At 41.7% G+C, this 12,960-nt stretch overlaps 1 long non-coding RNA gene across 1 annotated transcript; it reads left to right on the forward strand.

The window, feature by feature from the left end:
- The first annotated feature begins 2,726 nt into the window (after nucleotides 1-2,726).
- Nucleotides 2,727-12,960, forward strand: LOC140125676 (uncharacterized). Its single transcript, XR_011854685.1, has 3 exons — nucleotides 2,727-2,883; nucleotides 3,400-3,509; nucleotides 12,872-12,960. It is a non-coding gene; the product is annotated as an uncharacterized lncRNA (long non-coding RNA).

Below are 12,960 nucleotides of genomic sequence, written 5' to 3' on the forward strand. Positions count from 1 at the left end.
AAGCAATTTAAACCTGTGAAAGAGCAGGGAGTAATAAGTTACTGCTTAAATTGACCTATTGGCACTTTGCGAAAAAAATGTGGGTTTTGGCTGTAGTTTAGGCACTCGGTGTCTAAAAGGTTTGCCATCACTGGCTTAGGGGGTTAACTATTTTGGGCTTCTCTTTTATAAACACGTATGGTAATAAAAAATGAATCAGAATTAGAGATGAGCGAACATGCTCGTCCGAGCTTGATGCTCGTTCGAGCATTAAGGTACTCGAGACGGCTCGTTGCTCGGACGAGTATTTCCCCTGCTCGAGATCGAGCATTTAATTAAAAAAACACAGTGAAGAACAATGAAGAATAGAATAAAAACAGTGAACACAGTGAACACAGGATCATTTAAGTGAAAAACACAGTGCAGAACACAGTGAAGAATAGATTACAGATGTTCGGCACATCTGCTTACTTGTCGGAAGATACGCGCGGAACGGTGCGAACAAAATAGTATGTGAAGAACAATATATATGTGTGAAGAAGACATTGCAGAACACGGTGAGCAGGACGGAGACACCGGGGAGCAGCACAGAGACATCGGGCAGCGGCACGGAGACATCGGGGAGCGGCACGGAGACATCGGGGCACGGAGACATATGGGCACGGAGACATATGGGCACGGAGACATATGGGCACGGAGACATATGGGCACGGAGACATATGGGCACGGAGACATCGGGGCACGGAGACATCGGGGCACGGAGACATCTGGGCACGGAGACATAGGGGCACGGAGACATAGGGGCACGGAGACATCGGGGCACGGAGACATCGGGGAGACTTCAGTGGAAGAAGAGCAGCGGATCCCGGGACAGCGTATCTCCCGACAAGTAAGCAGATGTTCAGAACATCTGCAATCTATTCTTCACTGTGTTTTTCACTTAAATGATCCTGTGGTCACTGTTTTTATTCTATTCTTCACTGTTCTTCACATCTGTTAACTTGTCGGGAGATAATATACGCGCGGAACAGTGAAGAATAGATTGCAGTTGTTTGCATACATCTGCTAACTTATCAGAAGACATTCTTTTTCAATTAATTAACACATTTTATTCCCGAACCATGGTCCCTTTGAAAAATGCTCGAGTCTCCCATTGACTTCAATGGGGCTCGTTATTCGAGACGAGCACTCGAGCATCTGGAAAAGTTCGTCTCGAATAACGAGCACTCGAGCATTTTAGTGCTCGCTCATCTCTAATCAGAATGTTTTAATGTGAACAAAGGGCGCTGATATAATCTAGAGAAGTTTTCTATAGTCTAGTTCAAGGGAATTAGCAACTTTTCTGCTGATTTTATGTGTAGGCATGGGTTAAAGCAGGTGGAGAAGGAGGTCACTGGTTAGCAGGCTTAAAGGGTTTTTCCATAACAAAAGGAGCCTGCCATTCGGAGACCTTTTTCTGGCTCTCCCGTATCCCCATAGAGAATAGTGGGCACATTGCCAAAGAATTTTTATAGTAAAACTGTCTTTTTCCAAAAAAAAAAAAAGATAAGTTAGATGAAAGTTTAGCTTTCTATATAGCCTGCCAGCCCCCTGGAGTATATAGCCCGCCAGCCCCGTGGAGTATATAGCCTGCCTGCCCCCTCAAGTATATGGGCTGCTTGCCAGCCCCTCAACTATATAGCCTGCCTGCCCCCTCAAATATATAGCCTGCCCCCTCGAGTTTATACCCTGCCTGCCTGCCCCCCTCAAGTATATAGCCTGCCTGCCCCCTCGAGTATATACCCTGCCTGCCCCCTCAAGTATATAGCCTGCCTGCCTGCCCCCTCAAGTATATAGCCTGCCTGCCCCCTCAAGTATATAGCCTGCCTGCCCCCTCAAGTATATAGCCTGCCTGCCCCTCCCGGTCCATTGCAGGCACCATGACGTCAGCCGCAAGCAGACATCATAGTGAGATGTTGATGTCACGAAGACTGTGACATCAGTATAAGCCGAGTTAGGGTTTTTCAGCACATTTTTTGTGTGGTGAAAAACTAGGCTTATACTCGGGTATATATGGTAAATTTCAGAATAAATAGGTAGAAGGAGCAGCACTGTGGATAACCGGATTAAATCCAATGTGGGTGAAGGCTTCAAGGAACTGACTCAGGATTCCATATGCATACAAACTCCAAGGAAGGAAGCAGCACTCCAAGATAAATAGTGAATGTTTATTCCACCAGTGGTAAGAGCTACGTTTCGGCTGACTCTATGCAGCCATTCTCAAGCATAGTGAAACAGTGATACAGGGCGGGTTTAAATCCCCAGCAGGATGTGACATCATGATTACAGAAACAGGTGGTGTGATAATGAGTTGTTGAATCATGCTCAGAAAACATATAAAAGGTATATATAGCATATCAATGTGCAATATTATTACATCATATGATCATAACACAGTATCAAGTGTACAAAAAACAGTGTAGCCAATCGATAGTCCTCTGCACGCCGTCTAGCCACAGTGTGTAAACATCACGTTAACAATTGTGTAAACACCATGTTAACACATGTCCTTAACTTGTTGCTAAGCAACATGACACCGCACAGCGAATCAAAAAAAGTAAATAAAGAGAAGCGCGCTCAGTGCCGGAGTACGACTTACTGCGTCAACAACAAACGGAGGCTCATCCTTACCAAGGTACAGGAGATCCTGAGGTGACAGGCCAAGGCAGTGTGATCGCTATGCAGGGCTGTGATCAGCTCAGCTGCGATCCACCATGTCACATGGCTTTGTCAAACTCTCAGGGATCGGACCCGCTATTGCGAGAACTACCAGGTGGGACGGCAGACATCTTTGAAGTGGGCAAGCGCACATGTAGCTAATGAGCAATAAAGCTGTCACAAAAACTATGGTATGAGCTACAACAGGTAAGTAATAACTTTAGGTGTATTCCCAAGGGTTTCATGAACAAAAGTTGTGATTCCAGGCGAATTCAGCCCAACATCATGTGGTCAGGCGGCACCCTGGAGGAAGCTGTCAGGTCAGATGCAGGTCATATGTATGAGGTTAATGTTGATAGAATACACAATGTGGGACTCCTTAACCGCGTACTGTCAGGCGGACCCGGGAGATCCCATGAGAGGAGAAGAGAAAAAAATAAATAAAGGTAGTGGCTGACGGTCGGCGCTCTGGGTTGATTATCAACAGGCATCATGTGAATAGTGATCTAGATCAAAAACAGAAGAAAAGAAATATTATTTAATGCAAAAAAACATATGTCAATAGAAAAGGATTTTTTGTACTTCCTTACAATATTCATTGTGTGATCGTTAAATGAGGTATAAACTGGTAAATCTGATCCAGAATGTGTACATTAAAGTCACATTCAAACCGCGTGGTTGTAAAGAATTGAGCTTGTGAATCCATTCGATCTCTCTTTTTAGCAATAGTTTCTGACGATCACCGCCTCTCCTAGGAGGAGGTATGTGGTCTACAATGCAAAATCTGAGCTGCTGAACACTATGTCCATGATCTGAAAAATGTCGAGGTACAGGTAAGTCGTGCTTAGATGTGTTGATAGATGACCTGTGGTTATGTAGTCTCAATCTACACTCAGTGGTGGTCTCACCAACATACAATTTGGGGCAGGGGCAAACCAACACATAAATTACATGATCCGATCTGCATGTCAAATGCTGGCGGATCCTATATTTTTTACCAGTGAGTGGGTCAGTGAATGAGTCTCCCTTAATCATGTGACTGCAGTTCTCACAGTGCATGCATGGATAGGATCCCGGCTTAAGACTAGAGGCCAGGTTCTCTTTTCTGTCGATAGGGCCAAAGTCACCTTTAACAAGATTTCTGGGTCTTCTATAAGAGAAAAGTGGAGGTACCTGGAATTCTTTAATGTCACTATGGTAACATTCATTATTTATCTTGGAGTGCTGCTTCCTTCCTTGGAGTTGGTACGGGTTGTTATGGACGTGGCAATACCTAATTTGTGCTGTTTGTGGGAAGATTTTCACATTTTATTGTCTTTTAGAGTTTTACTCAATATTAGCATTAAGGGGACTTTTTATTGTGTATTAATTTTTTGTAATGAAAGTTTTTTTTTTTTAACCTTTTTTTACACTTTTTTTGATCATCTGATACCTTGTTCAATTTAATACACTGCCCTACAGCAAGCAGTCATGTAATGTAGCCGTGGGGTCCTTCATTGGACCCCAGGCCTGCCGTGGAGATGATTGGGATCCCTATACTATGGGGGTGGGGTGGCGGCAATCGCCGGGGGGAGAGGTGGTTGACACCTTTAGGTTCTGCTGTCATATTTGACCTCAGTGCCTAAAGGTTAAACAGCCGGGATCGCGACTATCACTATCAGTGCAGAGACCCAGCCGTCACTTACATGGATTGCACAGGCACTGCTTCTAAACTATCCACATTACGCTGGGGAACGTCATGGTGGCCGAAACAGAAGCTCACCATGACGTTCCCCAAGTTATCACCTATCATGTGGATAGCAACCACAGACCTTTTAAATTCCATTACCTTTGCAAGGTACTGTAACTTTGGCGATGTCGATGCTTTACAATCAATGTATGCATTTTTCTTACCTGGTTATCCTACCATAAGTGTTACATGGGGGGGGGGGGGGGGGGGGACTTTAAGCCAAAACAAAAACACACACACACACAATATATATATATATATATATATATATATATATATATATATATATATATATGGGAATGTACTCTAACACCTCTACATGTAGTAGCTACTATTATTTCCATAAAACAACTGGGGCTGTTATCATTACAAGGTGTACATCTGTAATGTAGCTATAACACCAGCAGAGTAGACAGATGTTAGACACTAGTATAAATCGATGTAAATATTTATAAATCTGATTAACCCCCCGCCCCATAGTAGGAATTTGAAACATGCTGTTGAGACCAGCTCTGAATAATGCCGCACATGTAAAGGAAAGGAATCCTGCTTGCTGAATGAAATAGCATGGTCTAGATCACAATATAGGATGACAGATGAATCCTCCCAGTTACATCTGTATGTTTAATTCTCGGAAAGTATTTAGTCCATACATCTGAACAGATAATGGACCCTCCCGATACAGCAGCACGATTGCCAAGTTTAAGGTTAGCCAGTGATCCAGATGCTAAGGCGCGGGAAATTTCTTTGCAATGAGAAAATCCAGCTTGACTTCATGATGATCATGGATCTATGAAATAAACAATTTGATCTGAAGTGCAAGAAAACACATATGGTCGTTGTTAATTTTATTCAATTTCTGCAATCATAAAAGTTTTCACAAAGAACATTTGTAGTAAACAAGTGCAGCATAGATCTTAACTTTACTATCGGACAAGATGGCATCTGCTGATCATACTGTATGTCCAGACATGCACATGTATTGTCTTGTTGATATTGATCACCCAGTACTACTAATAATCTTATGAGGAGTATTTTAAACTGTTGAAAACCGTTAAAAACAATAATTCATGGATCCTCCACCACTTGCATTCTTATAATTCCTGGTCCTATCTCGGGACATAGGAAATGATTGTTCACTGGGGTGAGGGATGGGTGACTATTGCCTTTAGTTGTACTCATTCTGGGCCTATTTTTTAATCCTCTCAGACAATCCCTTTCATAAGAAAATACATCATGGAATGATGTAACATATCATAAAAAGATGATTATCCATACTGATGTTACTTTAACCCTTTCACAACCGTGACGTAATGGCCTGTCACGGGTCGGCTGCAGGTGCTTGGAGAGGGCTCACGGGCTGAGCCATATCCATAGCCGGCAAGTCTTTGCTGCATATCGCGGTAACACCCGCGATCGAGGCTGTCTCGTTTCAATCCATTCATTACAATGTGCGATTTGCTCATTGTAATAAATGAGGAAAATCCCCATATACAGTAGTATGGCAGTATATGGTAGGATCAATCAGACAACCTAGGGTTAAAGTACCCTAGAAAGAGTCTGAAAAATAGTAAAAAATAGTAATAGTAAAAAATGTTAAAAAATTATTTTAAAAAAATTAAAAAATCTCCCCCCTTTCCCTAGAACTGATATAAATATAAACAGTAAAAATCATAAACACATTAGCTATTATAATAACCATATTTCACTGCATTTAACCCCGTAACGGAAAATGGCAGTTTTTGCCATTTTTTACAATATTAAAAAATCAATAAAAAGTGATCAAAAGGTTGTACAGTCCTAAAAATCATAGCATTGAAAACTTCATCAAAAGTCACAAAAAAGATACCACACACAGCTCTGTACACCGAAGTATAAAAAAGTTATTAGTGCCAGAAGAGGGCAAAATAAAATAAAAAAAATCTTTGTACAGGAGGTTTTAATTTTTGTAACTGTATGAAAACATTTTAAAACCTATACAAATTTGGTATCCCTGTGACTGCACTGACCCAAAGAATAAAGTATACATGTCATTTGTGACGCATAGTGAAAGTCATAAATTCCAAGCCCACAAGAAAACGCTGCAGATGCATTTTTTCACCAATTTCACTTCATTTAGAATTTTTTCCCGCTTCCCAGTACACGGCATATAATAACAAATACCATCACTATGAAGTGCAATTTGTTACGCAGAAAACAAGCCATTACACAGCTCTTTACGTGTAAAAAAAAAAGTTATAGATTTTTGATTGTGGGGAGTGAAAAATAGAAAATGAAAAAACAAAAAAGAGCAAGGTTCTTAAAGGGTTAAGGGGATATGTTACCATACAGATATTACTGAATGACATACAAGTGCTTCTCACTAAATTAGAGTATCAGCAAAAAGTAATTGTTTTTCATCAATTTAATTCAAAAAGTGAAACTCTTGTATTATATATAGTCATTACACGCAGAGTGAACTTTTTCAAGTGTTTATCTCTGTTAGAGTTGACTATGGCTTACACAGCCAAGGAAAACCCAGAAGTCATTATTTCAAAAAATGTGATTATTATGTAAGAACAACTGTAAAGAAACGCATTCAATTATTGCACTCAATACTTGGTCGGGGCTCCTCCTGCATGAATTACTGCATCAATGAGATGTGGCATGGAGGCGATCAGCTGATGTTATGTTATGGAAACAGTTTTTTGTGATAGCAGCCTTCACCTCATCTGCGTTGTTAGGTCTGGTGCCTTTCATCTTCCTCTTCAAAATACCCCGAAAGTTCTCCATAGGATAAGGTGAGGCGAGTTTGCTGGCCAATCAAGGACAGAGTGATACTGTGGTAATAAACCAGATATTGGTCCTTCTGGCAGTGTGGACAGGTGCCAAGTCCCGATGGAAAATGAAAATACCATCTCCAAAAAGCTCGTTGGCAGAGGTATACAAGAAGTCCTCTAAATTTTCCTGGTTGACGGCTGCACTGACTTTGGTCTTGATAAAACACAGTGGACTTACACCAGCAGACGACATGGCTTCCCAACCATCACTGAATGGGGAAAAGTCACACAAGACCTCAAGTAGCTAGAATTGTGACTCTCAACTCTGCCTCCAGACCTTGATTTCTGATTGGGCCCAGGTAAGACGCTTCTGGTGTTGTTTATTGGTCAGAAGTGCCTTGACACATAGAATAAGACACTTGTAGTCCATGTACTGGATACTTCTGTGCGTGGTACCTCTTGAAGCACTGACACCAGCAGCAGTTCACTCCTTGTGAATCTGCCCCAAATTTTTGAATGGCCTTTTCTTAACAATCCTATCTAGGCTGTGGCTTCTTTAGCAATTATTTTGTGGCTTACTATCCTTGTGGAGTGTGTCTTCTGAACATCTGCCAAGTTAGCAGTCTTCCCCATGATTATGTTGCCTTCTGAACTGACCCTGGGTGAAAAAAACTGTTGGGGCCTTCAATTAATTCCTTTAAAAAACAAATAAATAAATAAAGTAAAAATAATAGTGCTACAGACTTTTTCAGGGAAGAAGTCCCTGAATACACACATCAGCTGCCACAGAACCTCATAATGCACTCCTCAGTTGCTGCAGAACCTCATAATACACTACTCAGCTGCCAAAGAATGTCAGAATACACACCTCAGCTGCCGCAGAACCTCTTTATACACACCTCAGCTGCCGCAGACCCTCATAATACACACCTTAGCTGTTGCAGGAAGCCATCAGAGGAGCGGCATGTTGGGCATACACCTCATTCCCCTTGCACTCTTTGCACTTGGTAATGTATGTCAGTTACTGCTGTATAAGCTCTGTAACTCCTCCACTGCTGCATTGTAGATTGATATCGGTACACTTTCATATGACCACATTGTGACATGTGATGTAAGTGCATTGTAGTCTGGGGATTCTGGTTCATTGTCCGGCAGACAGGTATTGTGTCGCGGCCAGTGGGGTCATCTGTATGGTCACAATCAATTGTGCTCTCATTTTAAAATGTCTGTTAGTGTACTATATAAATAAAATGAATATATTTTGAATAGCGCATCTATATGCATTCCTTGTTCCTATTTTTTCCAGGTGTTCTGTTTAATTATTAGTATTAGTAGTTGAAAAAGGTTAGGCTAGGGATAGAGATAGAGATTTTAGTCGTGCCAGCTCTCTCAACTAAATAAAATACCTCAGCTGCTGCAGAACCTCATAATACACACATCAGCTGCATTCTCCTGTATCTTCCATCCCACACATGTAGCTTTATCCCCCAAAAATGCAATGAGGCAGCACTCCAGTAAGTATAAAGGTGATCTTATTCACCCAAGGGTAGAAGCACCTTATATTGCCATGGGTGAATAAAAATCACTTTTATACTTACTGGATTGCTATTTCATAGCATTTTTTTCGGATATTTGATCTTACAAAGAGATGGATCGGGTTTGTTGGAGGTGTGCACCCACCATTGGACTGATTGCTTCTGTTTCACTGCTTTGTCCAGACCTTGGAATGCACAATGGAGAACTCAGATCTGACCAACTAGGTTCTGCCCCCTGTACACACACAAGATGGAGACCAGGAGTAAGGATTGTTTATAACTCCCTGTACTTCATAGCACTCAACAGTATTAGTGTCCATAGGGCACCAATGTTGTTGATTATAAAGCTGGAGTGGGGGAAAGCAGTATGGTGGGCCCACAAAAAATTGAATTACAAAAAAACAAGACTTAGTCCTTACCGCAGGGGTCAGGAACCTTTTTGGCTGAGAGAGCCATGAACACCGCATATTTTAAAATGTTATTCCATAAGAGCCGTACCATATGCACATGCCCCCCAGTACACAGTGCCACAGGTGCCCCTGCTATCTAGGTCTCGTATCGCAGGCACACCCGCACCCCTCTCCGTGGCGGCACCCCTTTCCGAGCTCAATAGTCCCACCACTAACCGGCTACCGGCCCGGCTGGCCAGCACCGGCACTCACGGATTTAAAGGGCCAGTGTGCCGCTGATTGGCGCTGCCCACTTCCCGGGTTCCTATTAAGACCGGCGGCTACCAGATAGGTGGCCGTAGCACATGTCCGCCAGTATACAGGTAGCCACAGCACATGTCCCCCACTATGTAGGTAGCCCTAGCACATACTCCCAGTAGATAGGTAGCCCTAGCACATACTCCCAGTAGACAGGTAGCCACAGCACATACTTCCAGTAGATAGGTAGTCACAGCAAAACAAAAAAAGAATATTCACTTACCAGCACTACCTGCAGCCAGCTCCTCATTGCTCCCACACTCTTCTCTTTGATCCAGGTTTAGACAATGGCGGATGGGTTGTACAAAGGACGTAGGCAGTGGTAACATCGCTGCCTGTGTCCAGTGATCAGTCTAAGAGACACACAGCAGCCATCACTATTTATTAAAGATCTGTCTGGGAGCCAGATGCAGCCAACGAAAGAGCCACAACTGGCTCCTGAGCCATAGGCTCCCTACCCCTGCCTACCGGTAATTCGGTTTCCATGAGTCCACCATGATAGCCCCCTGGAGGTTGCTTCCCCTTCCTCTGCAGGGACAGGAAATTAAGAGTTTAGAAGCCTCCCCTCAGTGTTTTTACCAAATAACTATACCGATATAGGATTCAAAACAATTTTATTTAATATATTTCAGTTATGTACATATTTATATATAGAAACCAAACATTACAACAAAAAAATATAGGAGTGAATTATAAGGGCTGTCATGGTGGACTCATGGAAACCGAATTACCGGTAAGGTGTAACTCCTTTTTTCCATATCATCCCTCATGACAGCCCCCTGCAGATGTAACAAATCATGCAATGATAGGAAGGGACAAAACCCTGGAGAACTTTCTGGCCGAAGGCCAGATCTCCAGGAGGTGCAATATGTAGTCTATAATGATGCCCTACAGATCTTACTTAGAGAGGTGCCTCTGCTCTCTCTGCCGAAGAGGTAGACATAGGTCTGGAGTGCGCTCTTATGGTGAGAGTAAACAGAACATTCTTGAGATGATAACATTCTTTAATTGTTCCAGTAATCCAGTGGGCGATTGTAGATTTTGAAGCTTTTTTCCTTTTGTTTTTTCCTGCAAATTGAAGAATTTTCAGGGGCTCGAGGCCTCTAGGTATTTTAGAGCTATATGTCTTACATCTAAGAGATGCCAATCCAATGATTTCTTGGGTTATTGCGGAAGGTTAGTAATATGATATCCTGGGTCCTGTGAAATTTATACACACTTTGGGTAAAATGTTCTTGTCAAATTTAAGACATATTCTATCCTCAGACACCACTAAATGCTTATCAAGCATTCTGGACAAAGTTATGGCCACTAAGAAAGTGGTTTTCATTGTTAACAGATGGATATTATTTTAAATTTTTGACTCAAAGGGATCCTTAGTCAAGGTGTCTCAGGAACAGAAATAGATCCCACTGGTTTGATGCAATTTTAACAGTGGGGCGCAAGCTGTTACAGGCCTGTATAAATCTTTTCACCCACCTGTGTTCTGCCAAGCTGGAGTTATAGAAGGCGCTCAGAGCGGAGATCTGGTTCTTTAATGTACTGGGCTTCCAGCCTTTTTTGAACATCTCCTGTAAAAAAAAAATCAAGAATTTGATATATACGGAGAGAGTCCTGACTAAGAGAGTCTTTTGACCAAGAGCAAAACCTTTTCCAAATCTTTTAGTGTATGGCATGTGTCACTGGCTTCCTACTGCTATTAAGAGTTTTCCCTTAGATGATAGACCTCTAGACATTAACAGGGAGCCTTCAGGATCCAGGCTGAAAGTTTGAGAAATCCTGTGTTCTAATGAAGGACTGGCTTTTGACGATGAACATCTGGTCTTACTGGAAGTAAATATGGGAGATCAAATGCCAACATCTGAGCTAAAAAAAGTTTTTCTTTAGACAAAAAGGAACCACCAAAATGACTCTGGCCCTGCAAGTGCAGATTTTCTGGTGCACCTCTTGGATTTAGAGAATAAAATTGAGGCACCTTCAAATTTCCCCTGGTAGCGAAGAGACCTCGTCTGAGAACAATGTCCCTGAAGACTTACTAGTTCAAGCTCCAATCATGCGGGAGGATATGGTTTCTGCTGAGATAATCCACTGCTGAGTTTTACAAGTGCCTTAGATGAATGTTTTTCGGCCCAAGAAAATATACATAATATAAAATATAAATAATACATTTTGAAGTCTCAGAGATCTTGTTCCTCTCCTCTCCCGTAAGTAGGTCACATTGTTGGACAGTAGTTTTAGATGTTTATTCTTTAAATCTTTTAAACGAGAATTCAGTATCTCAGCTCTCAACTGTCTTTCGTTTGATTGGGCGGCCAATGTCTTCTTTGACCAAGATCCCTAAACATACTTTCACACAAGAAGGGCCCTCCAGCTCTTTTGACTAGCATCTGTTTGAACAGGAACAGGTCACCACTGAATCCACCTTTTACCAGGTTCCATGGTTCCTTCCCCCGGTTCAAGGATCTTTTTATTTCTGAAGGAATTATGAGGCGTTTTTTCAGGCAATTTCTGTCTCATGTGGTCAGAATACAGGACTGAATTTTCTCGAGTGGGTCTGACATGAGGCTACACACTACATACATGAGGTCATCATTTCCAAGAGGCTCATTGCTTCTCGGAACAAGATTGATCTTTTTGCCTAGAAGTTCTTCACTCTTTTCTGTAGTCTTTTTCATTTTTCCTGTGGAATATAAGTGTGAGACAAGGAGTTTAAGGAAACACTCAAAAATTCTTTTACATGGTCTGGATATCTTATTTCTCAATATTTATAATCCAGCCAAGATGCTGTAAAATTTATATTGTTAATTGTTTTTGGTGTTATAGATGGCTTACCAATTCACAAAATACGAGGAAGTCGTCCAAGTATGGAACGATTATGCTCTTCCCACACTTAACCTCTATTTTCAATCTTTTCTTTCATATACCTCTCTGTTTTTCACTTCTTCTCTATTCTGCTGTAATGTTCTCTCACCAATATACCTGTTTACTACCGTTCAGAAAAGTAATGAAACTTATCTGATTGGTTTCATTTTCTTAAGCCCACCCCCTTACTGCTAGGTCATATTGTGCTGTGGAACAGGGCCTAATATGCTATAATATCCCCCACCGACTCCATTGTAATTTTCACTCCATTATACAGGTATTTGCTCTTGGGTCCTCAATTTACTTAAATTTAACCGCACCCTTCGATTGACCTCTCTCAGTGGGGTGGAATGCTACATTTGAGCATGTGCGCTTTGAAGATATCTTGATTGTTGTGATTATAATTTGTACCGCTCCATAAGGAGCCTTTTTGCTTTGTAAACATGATTTGTCCTTGCATGTTTAACCGTGCACTGATCTGTGATTATTATTTATTCTATATTGTATGATGTAAATGCTTGTGTTCCATTATTCCTTTTATCTACTTGTTTGTTTTTTCTTCTGTTTTGCTTGTTTGTCCAATATTCTTGATTAAACTAAAAGTATGGAACGATGAGGACTTCTTCTGTTCTGAGGTATTTCACTACCTCCTCCATGACCTTTGTGAATATCCGGGGAGCTGCGGAGAGACC

Source organism: Engystomops pustulosus, chromosome 4 (assembly GCF_040894005.1).
Source record: "Engystomops pustulosus chromosome 4, aEngPut4.maternal, whole genome shotgun sequence".
NCBI lineage: Eukaryota > Metazoa > Chordata > Amphibia > Anura > Leptodactylidae > Engystomops > Engystomops pustulosus.